This window comes from Dama dama, chromosome 13 (genome assembly GCF_033118175.1).
Source record: "Dama dama isolate Ldn47 chromosome 13, ASM3311817v1, whole genome shotgun sequence".
Taxonomy (NCBI): Eukaryota; Metazoa; Chordata; class Mammalia; order Artiodactyla; family Cervidae; genus Dama; species Dama dama.
This window is the reverse complement of record NC_083693.1, coordinates 11,343,244-11,364,380: the sequence shown is the minus strand read 5'-3', so window position 1 is coordinate 11,364,380 and position 21,137 is coordinate 11,343,244. Positions and strand designations below refer to the sequence as shown.

General features: G+C 56.2%; 8 non-coding genes across 8 annotated transcripts; all 8 read right to left on the bottom strand.

The window, feature by feature from the left end:
• Window positions 1-1,333: 1,333 nt before the first annotated feature.
• On the bottom strand, window positions 1,334-1,426 carry LOC133068641 (small nucleolar RNA SNORD116). Its single transcript, XR_009695607.1, has one exon. It is a non-coding gene; the product is annotated as a small nucleolar RNA SNORD116 (small nucleolar RNA).
• A 2,637-nt stretch (window positions 1,427-4,063) lies between these two features.
• On the bottom strand, window positions 4,064-4,156 carry LOC133068640 (small nucleolar RNA SNORD116). Its single transcript, XR_009695606.1, has one exon. It is a non-coding gene; the product is annotated as a small nucleolar RNA SNORD116 (small nucleolar RNA).
• Window positions 4,157-6,793: 2,637 nt separating this feature from the next.
• On the bottom strand, window positions 6,794-6,886 carry LOC133068639 (small nucleolar RNA SNORD116). Its single transcript, XR_009695605.1, has one exon. It is a non-coding gene; the product is annotated as a small nucleolar RNA SNORD116 (small nucleolar RNA).
• A 2,638-nt stretch (window positions 6,887-9,524) lies between these two features.
• LOC133068638 (small nucleolar RNA SNORD116) lies at window positions 9,525-9,617 on the bottom strand. The gene has a single exon (XR_009695604.1). It is a non-coding gene; the product is annotated as a small nucleolar RNA SNORD116 (small nucleolar RNA).
• Window positions 9,618-12,254: 2,637 nt separating this feature from the next.
• LOC133068636 (small nucleolar RNA SNORD116) lies at window positions 12,255-12,347 on the bottom strand. The gene has a single exon (XR_009695602.1). It is a non-coding gene; the product is annotated as a small nucleolar RNA SNORD116 (small nucleolar RNA).
• Window positions 12,348-14,984: 2,637 nt separating this feature from the next.
• On the bottom strand, window positions 14,985-15,077 carry LOC133068635 (small nucleolar RNA SNORD116). The gene has a single exon (XR_009695601.1). It is a non-coding gene; the product is annotated as a small nucleolar RNA SNORD116 (small nucleolar RNA).
• A 2,638-nt stretch (window positions 15,078-17,715) lies between these two features.
• LOC133068666 (small nucleolar RNA SNORD116) lies at window positions 17,716-17,808 on the bottom strand. Its single transcript, XR_009695629.1, has one exon. It is a non-coding gene; the product is annotated as a small nucleolar RNA SNORD116 (small nucleolar RNA).
• A 2,637-nt stretch (window positions 17,809-20,445) lies between these two features.
• LOC133068634 (small nucleolar RNA SNORD116) lies at window positions 20,446-20,538 on the bottom strand. Its single transcript, XR_009695600.1, has one exon. It is a non-coding gene; the product is annotated as a small nucleolar RNA SNORD116 (small nucleolar RNA).
• Window positions 20,539-21,137: the final 599 nt, after the last annotated feature.

The following is a 21,137-nucleotide window of genomic DNA, read 5'->3' as shown; positions in this document are numbered from 1 at the left end:
GACTCATCCTGCCCCAAGGGTCACTCACCCAAATCTGAAGCCTCCAAGGCCTCGGCACACACAGGGACAATCCTCAAGCAGGAACACCCACAGGATGATGCTGGGCAAAATGACCGCGTGCACTCAGATCATTAAGGATGCTTTCATGAAGACTTCAGAAGACCTGTCAGGGGAAGACCCTGGATGCCACAGGTCTCTGCCAAAGCGCCATGGGAGCTGCTGGCTCCTACACTGAGTCAGCCTGGGTATTCCAACCAATGGCCAATCTCTACCAGAACCATGGGCCTCCAAGCTTGATGCTCCATTGCCAGGGGGTGAACACATTGTTGCTATCAGGGCCGGCTGACTGGCCCCAATCTTAGGGAGCCTAGGTAATTCCAGCCCCACGGGACAAATGGCGGCCAAGGGGCATGTGCACACACCACATTACAACCCACAGGGCTGCTTGCTTGGCCTCTCTTCTTGCAACTCTGCAAGGCACCAAAGATACCCTTCGGGAGTCCTTCTACTGGCAGCAGGCCACCAATGACACAAACGTCACCTGAGCCTCCCAGGCACAAGCAATGCCCCCTCCTCTGTACCCAGCTGAGGGCAGCTTCAAAAGGACCACACTATGTATCAGTGAAAATAGAACGACAGTGCCTGCAGCCTCAGCAGACATAACATCCCAGGCAATCACACTGCGCTTTTCCTCACCTCCCCAACCATTCTCCTCTGGGGCTCTGGTCAACATGCAGGAGCAATGCAGGCCTGTGACCACAACACAGTCCATGGCGACCTCCAAGACTCAAGCATGTGACAGGACTTGCAATTCAGGAACTGCCAAGGGCAGAAATGAGGCCTATTCACTTTCACAACTGCCACCGTTCCCCTAGGTCTCTGCAGCCGCTGCAGCCCACAGGGTCCTCAGCAATCTCACCAACCCAAAGGGCCGCAATGGCCAGGGCCTCAGATCTGACCTGGGCCTCCAATCAGACACCACAGAAGCTTCCTTGCGTCAGAATCGACATCACGAGAGCCCCAATTAGCACACTTGCAGCAGGAACCAGGACAAAATGCACCGCTCTGAGAGAAGAGCTCACTGTCCGATGCCAGGATCGACTGCGACACCTACCACCACTGCACAAGCCGGATGCCTCTTCTGCTCCTCAGTGCCCTTCACCGTGGACCCCACATTCCAAGAGGGCTGCTCGAACATCTGGACACGGCCCACCCGCAGATGGGAGCCTCGCAAATGGTGGTGACCTGGCTCCTCCATGCGTGTGTGTGACGCAGTCAGAGAAGCCCTCTTGCTAACCAGTCCCACCCTTAACCCCAAGGGAGGCAACGTGCTGGACCTCAGTTTCGATGAGGAGACGGTAGTGAGTTCTCACTCATTTTGTTCAGATTTTCCAAGGAATGCATGAGAGGGTGTCGTCATCGATCCGAGCACGTGCTGGCTGGCTCCCCACCTCCACAGGGCAGGCAGCGCCGCTCCAAGGAGGAGCCAGTGACCTGGGAGTCCTCCAGCAGCCGGGGCACCTCAGAGCCCCCAGCCTTCTCAGCGAGAGGAACCGACCCTCCATACGTACAGCCACTCAGGCAGTGCCAGGAAACCTGAAATTCACGACACGTCTTGGGGCAGGAGAAGCCGTACCGTGCTCGGTGATCCTAAAGACCGGGCAGCACCCTGGGGCGCCACACTTCTTGCCGGACTCCCTTGCACCTCGAGCCGCCGCCTCATGGGCGGACCTTCGTCTCCTGGGTAATGGACAGCCATATCTGGCAACTGTACCTGACAAGGGGACAGAAAGCACAGGAACACTTGAGATGTGGACTTGGTCTCTCACTGAGTAACACTGAGGCAGAGGTTTCACTGGGGGAAGGCCTGTATCTGCAACCCAACTACATCCATCCCTTACAGACAACTGGTTACCTACCGTTCAAAAGAGTGCACAAATTAGGCTCAAGGTCATGTGGGTGTCTTTCTGACTCAGCATGCATGGGTGGCAGGGGCTTCGATGTGGGGTTGAGTGCCTGTGCCCCGGTGTACCAACAAGAATGCACTCTCGGCAATTTGGGGGTGTGTCCAGAAATATGTCCAGGTAGCCAAGTCTCAGAGCCCGCACTGAAAGGCCCTGCAGTCGGAACACGCATGCCGTCTTCATGGAGCCCTGACCTCCTGTCCTCCCACCAAATGGGGGATGACACCTGGCAACTTCCTTCAGCCCCATGCAAAATTTCACTGAGGGGCTGTTGACATAGGCTCTAGGCTCCCAGTCTCCATGACCCATGATCTCTGAACAAAGCACAGAATCTGACCGCCCAAGTCCACATTGCGGAGCATCTGTGTCAATGCCACGTACCCTGAGACTGTAGCTACTACTACAGCTCAGGGGTCCTTGGCACAAGGTTCACCTCCACCCTAACCAGAAAAGTTTCCCAGAGAACTACAGAGTAAGGTGAACTTGGCACTAGGGCAGATTCGGCCCAGCGCACCCTCGAATAGGAGCAGAATTCAAGGCATGCGTCTCTTCCTGCCAGTCAGTCTACGCACTGGGCGGCCTCTGACAGAAAGGAAGGATGGGACTTGGACTTCCTCAGGTACCAGGATCCAGGGGTCAGTCCCACAGAAACACCATCCCTTTCCTGGCCAGATTATCCTCACATCCACACCCTGTAGGGACCAGGATACTGACCACACCCTACAGAAAGCTCCCATAATGCAGGGCGTGGTCCACATTGGACTCATCCTGCCCCAAGGGTCACTCACCCAAATCTGAAGCCTCCAAGGCCTCGGCACACACAGGGACAATCCTCAAGCAGGAACACCCACAGGATGATGCTGGGCAAAATGACCGCGTGCACTCACATCATTAAGGATGCTTTCATGAAGACTTCAGAAGACCTGTCAGGGGAAGACCCTGGATGCCACAGGTCTCTGCCAAAGCGCCATGGGAGCTGCTGGCTCCTACACTGAGTCAGCCTGGGTATTCCAACCAATGGCCAATCTCTACCAGAACCATGGGCCTCCAAGCTTGATGCTCCATTGCCAGGGGGCGAACACATTGGTGCTATCAGGGCCGGCTGACTGGCCCCAACCTTAGGGAGCCTAGGTAATTCCAGGCCCAGGGGACAAATGGCGGCCAAGGGGCATGTGCACACACCACATTACAACCCACAGGGCTGCTTGCTTGGCCTCTCTTCTTGCAACTCTTCAAGGCACCAAAGATACCCTTCGGGAGTCCTTCTACTGGCAGCAGGCCACCAACGACACAAACGTCACCTGTCACTGAGCCTCCCAGGCACAAGCAATGCCCCCTCCTCTATACCCAGCTGAGGGCAGCTTCAAAAGGACCACACTATGTATCAGTGAAAACAGAACGACAGTGCCTGCAGCCTCAGCAGACATAACATCCCAGGCAATCACACTGCGCTTTTCCTCACCTGCCCAACCATTCTCCTCTGGGGCTCTGGTCAACCTGCAGGAGCAATGCAGGCCTGTGACCACAACACAGTCCATGGCGACCTCCAAGACTCAAGCATGTGACAGGACTTGCAATTCAGGAACTGCCAAGGGCAGAAATGAGGCCTATTCACTTTCACAACTGCCACCGTTCCCCTAGGTCTCTGCAGCCGCTGCAGCCCACAGGGTCCTCAGCAATCTCACCAACCCAAAGGGCCGCAATGGCCAGGGCCTCAGATCTGACCTGGGCCTCCAATCAGACACCACAGAAGCTTCCTTGCGTCAGAATCGACATCACGAGAGCCCCAATTAGCACACTTGCAGCAGGAACCAGGACAAAATGCACCGCTCTGAGAGAAGAGCTCACTGTCCGATGCCAGGATCGACTGCGACACCTACCACCACTGCACAAGCCGGATGCCTCTTCTGCTCCTCAGTGCCCTTCACCGTGGACCCCACATTCCAAGAGGGCTGCTCGAACATCTGGACACGGCCCACCCGCAGATGGGAGCCTCGCAAATGGTGGTGACCTGGCTCCTCCATGCGTGTGTGTGACGCAGTCAGAGAAGCCCTCTTGCTAACCAGTCCCACCCTTAACCCCAAGGGAGGCAACGTGCTGGACCTCAGTTTCGATGAGGAGACGGTAGTGAGTTCTCACTCATTTTGTTCAGATTTTCCAAGGAATGCATGAGAGGGTGTCGTCATCGATCCGAGCACGTGCTGGCTGGCTCCCCACCTCCACAGGGCAGGCAGCGCCGCTCCAAGGAGGAGCCAGTGACCTGGGAGTCCTCCAGCAGCCGGGGCACCTCAGAGCCCCCAGCCTTCTCAGCGAGAGGAACGGACCCTCCATACGTACAGCCACTCAGGCAGTGCCAGGAAACCTGAAATTCACGACACGTCTTGGGGCAGGAGAAGCCGTACCGTGCTCGGTGATCCTAAAGACCGGGCAGCACCCTGGGCCGCCACACTTCTTGCCGGACTCCCTTGCACCTCGAGCCGCCGCCTCAGGGGCGGACCTTCGTCTCCTGGGTAATGGACAGCCATATCTGGCAACTGCACCTGACAAGGGGACAGAAAGCACAGGAACACTTGAGATGTGGACTTGGTCTCTCACTGAGTAACACTGATGCAGAGGTTTCACTGGGGGAAGGCCTGTATCTGCAACCCAACTACATCCATCCCTTACAGACAACTGGTTACCTACCGTTCAAAAGAGTGCACAAATTAGGCTCAAGGTCATGTGGGTGTCTTTCTGACTCAGCATGCATGGGTGGCAGGGGCTTCGATGTGGGGTTGAGTGCCTGTGTCCCGGTGTACCAACAAGAATGCACTCTCGGCAATTTGGGGGTGTGTCCAGAAATATGTCCAGGTAGCCAAGTCTCAGAGCCCGCACTGAAAGGCCCTGCAGTCTGAACACGCATGCCGTCTTCATGGAGCCCTGACTTCCTGTCCTCCCACCAAATGGGGGATGACACCTGGCAACTTGCTTCAGCCCCATGCAAAATTTCACTGAGGGGCTGTTGACGTAGGCTCTAGGCTCCCAGTCTCCATGACCCATGATCTCTGACCAAAGCACAGAATCTGACCGCCCAAGTCCACATTGCGGAGCATCTGTGTCAATGCCACGTACCCTGAGACTGTAGCTACTACTACAGCTCAGGGGTCCTTGGCACAAGGTTCACCTCCACCCTAACCAGAAAAGTTTCCCAGAGAACTACAGAGTAAGGTGAACTTGGCACTAGGGCAGATTCGGCCCAGCGCACCCTCGAATAGGAGCAGAATTCAAGGCATGCTTCTCTTCCTGCCAGTCAGTCTACTCACTGGGCGGCCACTGACAGAAAGGAAGGATGGGACTTGGACTTCCTCAGGTACCAGGATCCAGGGGTCAGTCCCACAGAAACACCATCCCTTTCCTGGCCAGATTATACTCACATCCACACCCTGTAGGGACCAGGATACTGACCACACCCTACAGAAAGCTCCCATAATGCAGGGCGTGGTCCACATTGGACTCATCCTGCCCCAAGGGTCACTCACCCAAATCTGAAGCCTCCAAGGCCTCGGCACACACAGGGACAATCCTCAAGCAGGAACACCCACAGGATGATGCTGGGCAAAATGACCGCGTGCACTCAGATCATTAAGGATGCTTTCATGAAGACTTCAGAAGACCTGTCAGGGGAAGACCCTGGATGCCACAGTTCTCTGCCAAAGCGCCATGGGAGCTGCTGGCTCCTACACTGAGTCAGCCTGGGTATTCCAACCAATGGCCAATCTCTACCAGAACCATGGGCCTCCAAGCTTGATGCTCCATTGCCAGGGGGCGAACACATTGGTGCTATCAGGGCCGGCTGACTGGCCCCAACCTTAGGGAGCCTAGGTAATTCCAGGCCCAGGGGACAAATGGCGGCCAAGGGGCATGTGCACACACCACATTACAACCCACAGGGCTGCTTGCTTGGCCTCTCTTCTTGCAACTCTTCAAGGCACCAAAGATACCCTTCGGGAGTCCTTCTACTGGCAGCAGGCCACCAACGACACAAACGTCACCTGTCACTGAGCCTCCCAGGCACAAGCAATGCCCCCTCCTCTATACCCAGCTGAGGGCAGCTTCAAAAGGACCACACTATGTATCAGTGAAAACAGAACAACAGTGCCTGCAGCCTCAGCAGACATAACATCCCAGGCAATCACACTGCGCTTTTCCTCACCTGCCCAACCATTCTCCTCTGGGGCTCTGGTCAACATGCAGGAGCAATGCAGGCCTGTGACCACAACACAGTCCATGGCGACCTCCAAGACTCAAGCATGTGACAGGACTTGCAATTCAGGAACTGCCAAGGGCAGAAATGAGGCCTATTCACTTTCACAACTGCCACCGTTCCCCTAGGTCTCTGCAGCCGCTGCAGCCCACAGGGTCCTCAGCAATCTCACCAACCCAAAGGGCCGCAATGGCCAGGGCCTCAGATCTGACCTGGGCCTCCAATCAGACACCACAGAAGCTTCCTTGCGTCAGAATCGACATCACGAGAGCCCCAATTAGCACACTTGCAGCAGGAACCAGGACAAAATGCACCGCTCTGAGAGAAGAGCTCACTGTCCGATGCCAGGATCGACTGCGACACCTACCACCACTGCACAAGCCGGATGCCTCTTCTGCTCCTCAGTGCCCTTCACCGTGGACCCCACATTCCAAGAGGGCTGCTCGAACATCTGGACACGGCCCACCCGCAGATGGGAGCCTCGCAAATGGTGGTGACCTGGCTCCTCCATGCGTGTGTGTGACGCAGTCAGAGAAGCCCTCTTGCTAACCAGTCCCACCCTTAACCCCAAGGGAGGCAACGTGCTGGACCTCAGTTTCGATGAGGAGACGGTAGTGAGTTCTCACTCATTTTGTTCAGATTTTCCAAGGAATGCATGAGAGGGTGTCGTCATCGATCCGAGCACGTGCTGGCTGGCTCCCCACCTCCACAGGGCAGGCAGCGCCGCTCCAAGGAGGAGCCAGTGACCTGGGAGTCCTCCAGCAGCCGGGGCACCTCAGAGCCCCCAGCCTTCTCAGCGAGAGGAACGGACCCTCCATACGTACAGCCACTCAGGCAGTGCCAGGAAACCTGAAATTCACGACACCTCTTGGGGCAGGAGAAGCCGTACCATACTCGGTGATCCTAAAAGACCTGGCACCACCCTGGGCCGCCATACTTCTTGCCGGACTCCCTTGCACCTCGGGCCACCGCCTCATGGGCGGACCTTCGTCACCTGGGTCATGGACAGCCATATCTGGCAACTGCACCTGACGAGGGGACAGAAAGCACAGGAACACTTGAGATGTGGACTTGGTCTCTCACTGAGTAACACTGATGCAGAGGTTTCACTGGGGGAAGGCCTGTATCTGCAACCCAACTACATCCATCCCTTACAGACAACTGGTTACCTACCGTTCAAAAGAGTGCACAAATTAGGCTCAAGGTCATGTGGGTGTCTTTCTGACTCAGCATGCATGGGTGGCAGGGGCTTCGATGTGGGGTTGAGTGCCTGTGTCCCGGTGTACCAACAAGAATGCACTCTCGGCAATTTGGGGGTGTGTCCAGAAATATGTCCAGGTAGCCAAGTCTCAGAGCCCGCACTGAAAGGCCCTGCAGTCTGAACACGCATGCCGTCTTCATGGAGCCCTGACTTCCTGTCCTCCCACCAAATGGGGGATGACACCTGGCAACTTGCTTCAGCCCCATGCAAAATTTCACTGAGGGGCTGTTGACGTAGGCTCTAGGCTCCCAGTCTCCATGACCCATGATCTCTGACCAAAGCACAGAATCTGACCGCCCAAGTCCACATTGCGGAGCATCTGTGTCAATGCCACGTACCCTGAGACTGTAGCTACTACTACAGCTCAGGGGTCCTTGGCACAAGGTTCACCTCCACCCTAACCAGAAAAGTTTCCCAGAGAACTACAGAGTAAGGTGAACTTGGCACTAGGGCAGATTCGGCCCAGCGCACCCTCGAATAGGAGCAGAATTCAAGGCATGCGTCTCTTCCTGCCAGTCAGTCTACTCACTGGGCGGCCACTGACAGAAAGGAAGGATGGGACTTGGACTTCCTCAGGTACCAGGATCCAGGGGTCAGTCCCACAGAAACACCATCCCTTTCCTGGCCAGATTATCCTCACATCCACACCCTGTAGGGACCAGGATACTGACCACACCCTACAGAATGCTCCCATAATGCAGGGCGTGGTCCACATTGGACTCATCCTGCCCCAAGGGTCACTCACCCAAATCTGAAGCCTCCAAGGCCTCGGCACACACAGGGACAATCCTCAAGCAGGAACACCCACAGGATGATGCTGGGCAAAATGACCGCGTGCACTCAGATCATTAAGGATGCTTTCATGAAGACTTCAGAAGACCTGTCAGGGGAAGACCCTGGATGCCACAGGTCTCTGCCAAAGCGCCATGGGAGCTGCTGGCTCCTACACTGAGTCAGCCTGGGTATTCCAACCAATGGCCAATCTCTACCAGAACCATGGGCCTCCAAGCTTGATGCTCCATTGCCAGGGGGCGAACACATTGGTGCTATCAGGGCCGGCTGACTGGCCCCAACCTTAGGGAGCCTAGGTAATTCCAGGCCCAGGGGACAAATGGCGGCCAAGGGGCATGTGCACACACCACATTACAACCCACAGGGCTGCTTGCTTGGCCTCTCTTCTTGCAACTCTTCAAGGCACCAAAGATACCCTTCGGGAGTCCTTCTACTGGCAGCAGGCCACCAACGACACAAACGTCACCTGTCACTGAGCCTCCCAGGCACAAGCAATGCCCCCTCCTCTATACCCAGCTGAGGGCAGCTTCAAAAGGACCACACTATGTATCAGTGAAAACAGAACAACAGTGCCTGCAGCCTCAGCAGACATAACATCCCAGGCAATCACACTGCGCTTTTCCTCACCTGCCCAACCATTCTCCTCTGGGGCTCTGGTCAACATGCAGGAGCAATGCAGGCCTGTGACCACAACACAGTCCATGGCGACCTCCAAGACTCAAGCATGTGACAGGACTTGCAATTCAGGAACTGCCAAGGGCAGAAATGAGGCCTATTAACTTTCACAACTGCCACCGTTCCCCTAGGTCTCTGCAGCCGCTGCAGCCCACAGGGTCCTCAGCAATCTCACCAACCCAAAGGGCCGCAATGGCCAGGGCCTCAGATCTGACCTGGGCCTCCAATCAGACACCACAGAAGCTTCCTTGCGTCAGAATCGACATCACGAGAGCCCCAATTAGCACACTTGCAGCAGGAACCAGGACAAAATGCACCGCTCTGAGAGAAGAGCTCACTGTCCGATGCCAGGATCGACTGCGACACCTACCACCACTGCACAAGCCGGATGCCTCTTCTGCTCCTCAGTGCCCTTCACCGTGGACCCCACATTCCAAGAGGGCTGCTCGAACATCTGGACACGGCCCACCCGCAGATGGGAGCCTCGCAAATGGTGGTGACCTGGCTCCTCCATGCGTGTGTGTGACGCAGTCAGAGAAGCCCTCTTGCTAACCAGTCCCACCCTTAACCCCAAGGGAGGCAACGTGCTGGACCTCAGTTTCGATGAGGAGACGGTAGTGAGTTCTCACTCATTTTGTTCAGATTTTCCAAGGAATGCATGAGAGGGTGTCGTCATCGATCCGAGCACGTGCTGGCTGGCTCCCCACCTCCACAGGGCAGGCAGCGCCGCTCCAAGGAGGAGCCAGTGACCTGGGAGTCCTCCAGCAGCCGGGGCACCTCAGAGCCCCCAGCCTTCTCAGCGAGAGGAACGGACCCTCCATACGTACAGCCACTCAGGCAGTGCCAGGAAACCTGAAATTCACGACACGTCTTGGGGCAGGAGAAGCCGTACCGTGCTCGGTGATCCTAAAGACCGGGCAGCACCCTGGGCCGCCACACTTCTTGCCGGACTCCCTTGCACCTCGAGCCGCCGCCGCAGGGGCGGACCTTCGTCTCCTGGGTAATGGACAGCCATATCTGGCAACTGCACCTGACAAGGGGACAGAAAGCACAGGAACACTTGAGATGTGGACTTGGTCTCTCACTGAGTAACACTGATGCAGAGGTTTCACTGGGGGAAGGCCTGTATCTGCAACCCAACTACATCCATACCTTACAGACAACTGGTTACCTACCGTTCAAAAGAGTGCACAAATTAGGCTCAAGGTCATGTGGGTGTCTTTCTGACTCAGCATGCATGGGTGGCAGGGGCTTCGATGTGGGGTTGAGTGCCTGTGTCCCGGTGTACCAACAAGAATGCACTCTCGGCAATTTGGGGGTGTGTCCAGAAATATGTCCAGGTAGCCAAGTCTCAGAGCCCGCACTGAAAGGCCCTGCAGTCTGAACACGCATGCCGTCTTCATGGAGCCCTGACTTCCTGTCCTCCCACCAAATGGGGGATGACACCTGGCAACTTGCTTCAGCCCCATGCAAAATTTCACTGAGGGGCTGTTGACGTAGGCTCTAGGCTCCCAGTCTCCATGACCCATGATCTCTGACCAAAGCACAGAATCTGACCGCCCAAGTCCACATTGCGGAGCATCTGTGTCAATGCCACGTACCCTGAGACTGTAGCTACTACTACAGCTCAGGGGTCCTTGGCACAAGGTTCACCTCCACCCTAACCAGAAAAGTTTCCCAGAGAACTACAGAGTAAGGTGAACTTGGCACTAGGGCAGATTCGGCCCAGCGCACCCTCGAATAGGAGCAGAATTCAAGGCATGCGTCTCTTCCTGCCAGTCAGTCTACTCACTGGGCGGCCACTGACAGAAAGGAAGGATGGGACTTGGACTTCCTCAGGTACCAGGATCCAGGGGTCAGTCCCACAGAAACACCATCCCTTTCCTGGCCAGATTATACTCACATCCACACCCTGTAGGGACCAGGATACTGACCACACCCTACAGAAAGCTCCCATAATGCAGGGCGTGGTCCACATTGGACTCATCCTGCCCCAAGGGTCACTCACCCAAATCTGAAGCGTCCAAGGCCTCGGCACACACAGGGACAATCCTCAAGCAGGAACACCCACAGGATGATGCTGGGCAAAATGACCGCGTGCACTCAGATCATTAAGGATGCTTTCATGAAGACTTCAGAAGACCTGTCAGGGGAAGACCCTGGATGCCACAGTTCTCTGCCAAAGCGCCATGGGAGCTGCTGGCTCCTACACTGAGTCAGCCTGGGTATTCCAACCAATGGCCAATCTCTACCAGAACCATGGGCCTCCAAGCTTGATGCTCCATTGCCAGGGGGCGAACACATTGGTGCTATCAGGGCCGGCTGACTGGCCCCAACCTTAGGGAGCCTAGGTAATTCCAGGCCCAGGGGACAAATGGCGGCCAAGGGGCATGTGCACACACCACATTACAACCCACAGGGCTGCTTGCTTGGCCTCTCTTCTTGCAACTCTTCAAGGCACCAAAGATACCCTTCGGGAGTCCTTCTACTGGCAGCAGGCCACCAACGACACAAACGTCACCTGTCACTGAGCCTCCCAGGCACAAGCAATGCCCCCTCCTCTATACCCAGCTGAGGGCAGCTTCAAAAGGACCACACTATGTATCAGTGAAAACAGAACAACAGTGCCTGCAGCCTCAGCAGACATAACATCCCAGGCAATCACACTGTGCTTTTCCTCACCTGCCCAACCATTCTCCTCTGGGGCTCTGGTCAACATGCAGGAGCAATGCAGGCCTGTGACCACAACACAGTCCATGGCGACCTCCAAGACTCAAGCATGTGACAGGACTTGCAATTCAGGAACTGCCAAGGGCAGAAATGAGGCCTATTAACTTTCACAACTGCCACCGTTCCCCTAGGTCTCTGCAGCCGCTGCAGCCCACAGGGTCCTCAGCAATCTCACCAACCCAAAGGGCCGCAATGGCCAGGGCCTCAGATCTGACCTGGGCCTCCAATCAGACACCACAGAAGCTTCCTTGCGTCAGAATCGACATCACGAGAGCCCCAATTAGCACACTTGCAGCAGGAACCAGGACAAAATGCACCGCTCTGAGAGAAGAGCTCACTGTCCGATGCCAGGATCGACTGCGACACCTACCACCACTGCACAAGCCGGATGCCTCTTCTGCTCCTCAGTGCCCTTCACCGTGGACCCCACATTCCAAGAGGGCTGCTCGAACATCTGGACACGGCCCACCCGCAGATGGGAGCCTCGCAAATGGTGGTGACCTGGCTCCTCCATGCGTGTGTGTGACGCAGTCAGAGAAGCCCTCTTGCTAACCAGTCCCACCCTTAACCCCAAGGGAGGCAACGTGCTGGACCTCAGTTTCGATGAGGAGACGGTAGTGAGTTCTCACTCATTTTGTTCAGATTTTCCAAGGAATGCATGAGAGGGTGTCGTCATCGATCCGAGCACGTGCTGGCTGGCTCCCCACCTCCACAGGGCAGGCAGCGCCGCTCCAAGGAGGAGCCAGTGACCTGGGAGTCCTCCAGCAGCCGGGGCACCTCAGAGCCCCCAGCCTTCTCAGCGAGAGGAACGGACCCTCCATACGTACAGCCACTCAGGCAGTGCCAGGAAACCTGAAATTCACGACACGTCTTGGGGCAGGAGAAGCCGTACCGTGCTCGGTGATCCTAAAGACCGGGCAGCACCCTGGGCCGCCACACTTCTTGCCGGACTCCCTTGCACCTCGAGCCGCCGCCGCAGGGGCGGACCTTCGTCTCCTGGGTAATGGACAGCCATATCTGGCAACTGCACCTGACAAGGGGACAGAAAGCACAGGAACACTTGAGATGTGGACTTGGTCTCTCACTGAGTAACACTGATGCAGAGGTTTCACTGGGGGAAGGCCTGTATCTGCAACCCAACTACATCCATACCTTACAGACAACTGGTTACCTACCGTTCAAAAGAGTGCACAAATTAGGCTCAAGGTCATGTGGGTGTCTTTCTGACTCAGCATGCATGGGTGGCAGGGGCTTCGATGTGGGGTTGAGTGCCTGTGTCCCGGTGTACCAACAAGAATGCACTCTCGGCAATTTGGGGGTGTGTCCAGAAATATGTCCAGGTAGCCAAGTCTCAGAGCCCGCAATGAAAGGCCCTGCAGTCTGAACACGCATGCCGTCTTCATGGAGCCCTGACTTCCTGTCCTCCCACCAAATGGGGGATGACACCTGGCAACTTGCTTCAGCCCCATGCAAAATTTCACTGAGGGGCTGTTGACGTAGGCTCTAGGCTCCCAGTCTCCATGACCCATGATCTCTGACCAAAGCACAGAATCTGACCGCCCAAGTCCACATTGCGGAGCATCTGTGTCAATGCCACGTACCCTGAGACTGTAGCTACTACTACAGCTCAGGGGTCCTTGGCACAAGGTTCACCTCCACCCTAACCAGAAAAGTTTCCCAGAGAACTACAGAGTAAGGTGAACTTGGCACTAGGGCAGATTCGGCCCAGCGCACCCTCGAATAGGAGCAGAATTCAAGGCATGCTTCTCTTCCTGCCAGTCAGTCTACTCACTGGGCGGCCACTGACAGAAAGGAAGGATGGGACTTGGACTTCCTCAGGTACCAGGATCCAGGGGTCAGTCCCACAGAAACACCATCCCTTTCCTGGCCAGATTATACTCACATCCACACCCTGTAGGGACCAGGATACTGACCACACCCTACAGAAAGCTCCCATAATGCAGGGCGTGGTCCACATTGGACTCATCCTGCCCCAAGGGTCACTCACCCAAATCTGAAGCCTCCAAGGCCTCGGCACACACAGGGACAATCCTCAAGCAGGAACACCCACAGGATGATGCTGGGCAAAATGACCGCGTGCACTCAGATCATTAAGGATGCTTTCATGAAGACTTCAGAAGACCTGTCAGGGGAAGACCCTGGATGCCACAGTTCTCTGCCAAAGCGCCATGGGAGCTGCTGGCTCCTACACTGAGTCAGCCTGGGTATTCCAACCAATGGCCAATCTCTACCAGAACCATGGGCCTCCAAGCTTGATGCTCCATTGCCAGGGGGCGAACACATTGGTGCTATCAGGGCCGGCTGACTGGCCCCAACCTTAGGGAGCCTAGGTAATTCCAGGCCCAGGGGACAAATGGCGGCCAAGGGGCATGTGCACACACCACATTACAACCCACAGGGCTGCTTGCTTGGCCTCTCTTCTTGCAACTCTTCAAGGCACCAAAGATACCCTTCGGGAGTCCTTCTACTGGCAGCAGGCCACCAACGACACAAACGTCACCTGTCACTGAGCCTCCCAGGCACAAGCAATGCCCCCTCCTCTATACCCAGCTGAGGGCAGCTTCAAAAGGACCACACTATGTATCAGTGAAAACAGAACAACAGTGCCTGCAGCCTCAGCAGACATAACATCCCAGGCAATCACACTGTGCTTTTCCTCACCTGCCCAACCATTCTCCTCTGGGGCTCTGGTCAACATGCAGGAGCAATGCAGGCCTGTGACCACAACACAGTCCATGGCGACCTCCAAGACTCAAGCATGTGACAGGACTTGCAATTCAGGAACTGCCAAGGGCAGAAATGAGGCCTATTAACTTTCACAACTGCCACCGTTCCCCTAGGTCTCTGCAGCCGCTGCAGCCCACAGGGTCCTCAGCAATCTCACCAACCCAAAGGGCCGCAATGGCCAGGGCCTCAGATCTGACCTGGGCCTCCAATCAGACACCACAGAAGCTTCCTTGCGTCAGAATCGACATCACGAGAGCCCCAATTAGCACACTTGCAGCAGGAACCAGGACAAAATGCACCGCTCTGAGAGAAGAGCTCACTGTCCGATGCCAGGATCGACTGCGACACCTACCACCACTGCACAAGCCGGATGCCTCTTCTGCTCCTCAGTGCCCTTCACCGTGGACCCCACATTCCAAGAGGGCTGCTCGAACATCTGGACACGGCCCACCCGCAGATGGGAGCCTCGCAAATGGTGGTGACCTGGCTCCTCCATGCGTGTGTGTGACGCAGTCAGAGAAGCCCTCTTGCTAACCAGTCCCACCCTTAACCCCAAGGGAGGCAACGTGCTGGACCTCAGTTTCGATGAGGAGACGGTAGTGAGTTCTCACTCATTTTGTTCAGATTTTCCAAGGAATGCATGAGAGGGTGTCGTCATCGATCCGAGCACGTGCTGGCTGGCTCCCCACCTCCACAGGGCAGGCAGCGCCGCTCCAAGGAGGAGCCAGTGACCTGGGAGTCCTCCAGCAGCCGGGGCACCTCAGAGCCCCCAGCCTTCTCAGCGAGAGGAACGGACCCTCCATACGTACAGCCACTCAGGCAGTGCCAGGAAACCTGAAATTCACGACACCTCTTGGGGCAGGAGAAGCCGTACCATACTCGGTGATCCTAAAAGACCTGGCACCACCCTGGGCCGCCATACTTCTTGCCGGACTCCCTTGCACCTCGGGCCACCGCCTCATGGGCGGACCTTCGTCACCTGGGTCATGGACAGCCATATCTGGCAACTGCACCTGACGAGGGGACAGAAAGCACAGGAACACTTGAGATGTGGACTTGGTCTCTCACTGAGTAACACTGATGCAGAGGTTTCACTGGGGGAAGGCCTGTATCTGCAACCCAACTACATCCATCCCTTACAGACAACTGGTTACCTACCGTTCAAAAGAGTGCACAAATTAGGCTCAAGGTCATGTGGGTGTCTTTCTGACTCAGCATGCATGGGTGGCAGGGGCTTCGATGTGGGGTTGAGTGCCTGTGTCCCGGTGTACCAACAAGAATGCACTCTCGGCAATTTGGGGGTGTGTCCAGAAATATGTCCAGGTAGCCAAGTCTCAGAGCCCGCACTGAAAGGCCCTGCAGTCGGAACACGCATGCCGTCTTCATGGAGCCCTGACCTCCTGTCCTCCCACGAAATGGGGGATGACACCTGGCAACTACCTTCAGCCCCATGCAAAATTTCACTGAGGGGCTGTTGACGTAGGCTCTAGGCTCCCAGTCTCCATGACCCATGATCTCTGAACAAAGCGCAGAATCTGACCGCCCAAGGCCACCTTGCGGAGCATCTGTGTCAATGCCACGTACCCTGAGACTGTAGCTACTACTACAGCTCAGGGGTCCTTGGCACAAGGTTCACCTCCACCCTAACCAGAAAAGTTTCCCAGAGAACTACAGAGTAAGGTGAACTTGGCACTAGGGCAGATTCGGCCCAGCGCACCCTCGAATAGGAGCAGAATTCAAGGCATGCGTCTCTTCCTGCCAGTCAGTCTACTCACTGGGCGGCCACTGACAGAAAGGAAGGATGGGACTTGGACTTCCTCAGGTACCAGGATCCAGGGGTTAGTCCCACAGAAACACCATCCCTTTCCTGGCCAGATTATCCTCACATCCACACCCTGTAGGGACCAGGATACTGACCACACCCTACAGAATGCTCCCATAATGCAGGGCGTGGTCCACATTGGACTCATCCTGCCCCAAGGGTCACTCACCCAAATCTGAAGCCTCCAAGGCCTCGGCACACACAGGGACAATCCTCAAGCAGGAACACCCACAGGATGATGCTGGGCAAAATGACCGCGTGCACTCAGATCATTAAGGATGCTTTCATGAAGACTTCAGAAGACCTGTCAGGGGAAGACCCTGGATGCCACAGGTCTCTGCCAAAGCGCCATGGGAGCTGCTGGCTCCTACACTGAGTCAGCCTGGGTATTCCAACCAATGGCCAATCTCTACCAGAACCATGGGCCTCCAAGCTTGATGCTCCATTGCCAGGGGGCGAACACATTGGTGCTATCAGGGCCGGCTGACTGGCCCCAACCTTAGGGAGCCTAGGTAATTCCAGGCCCAGGGGACAAATGGCGGCCAAGGGGCATGTGCACACACCACATTACAACCCACAGGGCTGCTTGCTTGGCCTCTCTTCTTGCAACTCTTCAAGGCACCAAAGATACCCTTCGGGAGTCCTTCTACTGGCAGCAGGCCACCAACGACACAAACGTCACCTGTCACTGAGCCTCCCAGGCACAAGCAATGCCCCCTCCTCTATACCCAGCTGAGGGCAGCTTCAAAAGGACCACACTATGTATCAGTGAAAACAGAACAACAGTGCCTGCAGCCTCAGCAGACATAACATCCCAGGCAATCACACTGCGCTTTTCCTCACCTGCCCAACCATTCTCCTCTGGGGCTCTGGTCAACATGCAGGAGCAATGCAGGCCTGTGACCACAACACAGTCCATGGCGACCTCCAAGACTCAAGCATGTGACAGGACTTGCAATTCAGGAACTGCCAAGGGCAGAAATGAGGCCTATTCACTTTCACAACTGCCACCGTTCCCCTAGGTCTCTGCAGCCGCTGCAGCCCACAGGGTCCTCAGCAATCTCACCAACCCAAAGGGCCGCAATGGCCAGGGCCTCAGATCTGACCTGGGCCTCCAATCAGACACCACAGAAGCTTCCTTGCGTCAGAATCGACATCACGAGAGCCCCAATTAGCACACTTGCAGCAGGAACCAGGACAAAATGCACCGCTCTGAGAGAAGAGCTCACTGTCCGATGCCAGGATCGACTGCGACACCTACCACCACTGCACAAGCCGGATGCCTCTTCTGCTCCTCAGTGCCCTTCACCGTGGACCCCACATTCCAAGAGGGCTGCTCGAACATCTGGACACGGCCCACCCGCAGATGGGAGCCTCGCAAATGGTGGTGACCTGGCTCCTCCATGCGTGTGTGTGACGCAGTCAGAGAAGCCCTCTTGCTAACCAGTCCCACCCTTAACCCCAAGGGAGGCAACGTGCTGGACCTCAGTTTCGATGAGGAGACGGTAGTCAGTTCTCACTCATTTTGTTCAGATTTTCCAAGGAATGCATGAGAGGGTGTCGTCATCGATCCGAGCACGTGCTGGCTGGCTCCCCACCTCCACAGGGCAGGCAGCGCCGCTCCAAGGAGGAGCCAGTGACCTGGGAGTCCTCCAGCAGCCGGGGCAACTCAGAGCCCCCAGCCTTCTCAGCGAGAGGAACGGACCCTCCATACGTACAGCCACTCAGGCAGTGCCAGGAAACCTGAAATTCACGACACGTCTTGGGGCAGGAGAAGCCGTACCGTGCTCGGTGATCCTAAAGACCGGGCAGCACCCTGGGCCGCCACACTTCTTGCCGGACTCCCTTGCACCTCGAGCCGCCGCCTCATGGGTGGACCTTCGTCTCCTGGGTAATGGACAGCCATATCTGGCAACTGCACCTGACAAGGGGACAGAAAGCACAGGAACACTTGAGATGTGGACTTGGTCTCTCACTGAGTAACACTGATGCAGAGGTTTCACTGGGGGAAGGCCTGTATCTGCAACCCAACTACATCCATCCCTTACAGACAACTGGTTACCTACCGTTCAAAAGAGTGCACAAATTAGGCTCAAGGTCATGTGGGTGTCTTTCTGACTCAGCATGCATGGGTGGCAGGGGCTTCGATGTGGGGTTGAGTGCCTGTGTCCCGGTGTACCAACAAGAATGCACTCTTGGCAATTTGGGGGTGTGTCCAGAAATATGTCCAGGTAGCCAAGTCTCAGAGCCCGCACTGAAAGGCCCTGCAGTCGGAACACGCATGCCGTCTTCATGGAGCCCTGACCTCCTGTCCTCCCACGAAATGGGGGATGACACCTGGCAACTACCTTCAGCCCCATGCAAAATTTCACTGAGGGGCTGTTGACGTAGGCTCTAGGCTCCCAGTCTCCATGACCCATGATCTCTGAACAAAGCGCAGAATCTGACCGCCCAAGGCCACCTTGCGGAGCATCTGTGTCAATGCCACGTACCCTGAGACTGTAGCTACTACTACAGGTCAGGGGTCCTTGGCACAAGGTTCACCTCCACCCTAACCAGAAAAGTTTCCCAGAGAACTACAGAGTAAGGTGAACTTGGCACTAGGGCAGATTCGGCCCAGCACACCCTCGAATAGGAGCAGAATTCAAGGCATGCGTCTCTTCCTGCCAGTCAGTCTACTCACTGGGCGGCCTCTGACAGAAAGGAAGGATGGGACTTGGACTTCCTCAGGTACCAGGATCCAGGGGTCAGTCCCACAGAAACACCATCCCTTTCCTGGCCAGATTATACTCACATCCACACCCTGTAGGGACCAGGCTACTGACCACACTCTACAGAAAGCTCCCATAATGCAGGGCGTGGTCCACATTGGACTCATCCTGCCCCAAGGGTCACTCACCCAAATCTGAAGCCTCCAAGGCCTCGGCACACACAGGGACAATCCTCAAGCAGGAACACCCACAGGATGATGCTGGGCAAAATGACCGCGTGCACTCAGATCATTAAGGATGCTTTCATGAAGACTTCAGAAGACCTGTCAGGGGAAGACCCTGGATGCCACAGGTCTCTGCCAAAGCGCCATGGGAGCTGCTGGCTCCTACACTGAGTCAGCCTGGGTATTCCAACCAATGGCCAATCTCTACCAGAACCATGGGCCTCCAAGCTTGATGCTCCATTGCCAGGGGGCGAACACATTGGTGCTATCAGGGCCGGCTGACTGGCCCCAACCTTAGGGAGCCTAGGTAATTCCAGGCCCAGGGGACAAATGGCGGCCAAGGGGCATGTGCACACACCACATTACAACCCACAGGGCTGCTTGCTTGGCCTCTCTTCTTGCAACTCTTCAAGGCACCAAAGATACCCTTCGGGAGTCCTTCTACTGGCAGCAGGCCACCAACGACACAAACGTCACCTGTCACTGAGCCTCCCAGGCACAAGCAATGCCCCCTCCTCTATACCCAGCTGAGGGCAGCTTCAAAAGGACCACACTATGTATCAGTGAAAACAGAACAACAGTGCCTGCAGCCTCAGCAGACATAACATCCCAGGCAATCACACTGCGCTTTTCCTCACCTGCCCAGCCATTCTCCTCTGGGGCTCTGGTCAACATGCAGGAGCAATGCAGGCCTGTGACCACAACACAGTCCATGGCGACCTCCAAGACTCAAGCATGTGACAGGACTTGCAATTCAGGAACTGCCAAGGGCAGAAATGAGGCCTATTCACTTTCACAACTGCCACCGTTCCCCTAGGTCTCTGCAGCCGCTGCAGCCCACAGGGTCCTCAGCAATCTCACCAACCCAAAGGGCCGCAATGGCCAGGGCCTCAGATCTGACCTGGGCCTCCAATCAGACACCACAGAAGCTTCCTTGCGTCAGAATCGACATCACGAGAGCCCCAATTAGCACACTTGCAGCAGGAACCAGGACAAAATGCACCGCTCTGAGACAAGAGCTCACTGTCCGATGCCAGGATCGACTGCGACACCTACCACCACTGCACAAGCCGGATGCCTCTTCTGCTCCTCAGTGCCCTTCACCGTGGACCCCACATTCCAAGAGGGCTGCTCGAACATCTGGACACGGCCCACCCGCAGATGGGAGCCTCGCAAATGGTGGTGACCTGGCTCCTCCATGCGTGTGTGTGACGCAGTCAGAGAAGCCCTCTTGCTAACCAGTCCCACCCTTAACCCCAAGGAAGGCAACGTGCTGGACCTCAGTTTCGATGAGGAGACGGTAGTGAGTTCTCACTCATTTTGTTCAGATTTTCCAAGGAATGCATGAGAGGGTGTCGTCATCGATCCGAGCACGTGCTGGCTGGCTCCCCACCTCCACAGGGCAGGCAGCGCCGCTCCAAGGAGGAGTCAGTGACCTGGGAGTCCTCCAGCAGCCGGGGCACCTCAGAGCCCCCAGGCTTCTTAGTGAGAGGAACGGACCCTCCATACGTACAGCCACTCAGGCAGTGCCAGGAAACCTGAAATTCACGACACGTCTTGGGGCAGGAGAAGCCGTACCGTGCTCGGTGATCCTAAAGACCGGGCAGCACCCTGGGCCGCCACACTTCTTGCCGGACTCCCTTGCACCTCGAGCCGCCGCCTCATGGGCGGACCTCCGTCTCCTGGGTAATGGACAGCCATATCTGGCAACTGCACCTGACAAGGGGACAGAAAGCACAGGAACACTTGAGATGTGGACTTGGTCTCTCACTGAGTAACACTGATGCAGAGGTTTCACTGGGGGAAGGCCTGTATCTGCAACCCAACTACATCCATCCCTTACAGACAACTGGTTACCTACCGTTCAAAAGAGTGCACAAATTAGGCTCAAGGTCATGTGGGTGTCTTTCTGACTCAGCATGCATGGGTGGCAGGGGCTTCGATGTGGGGTTGAGTGCCTGTGTCCC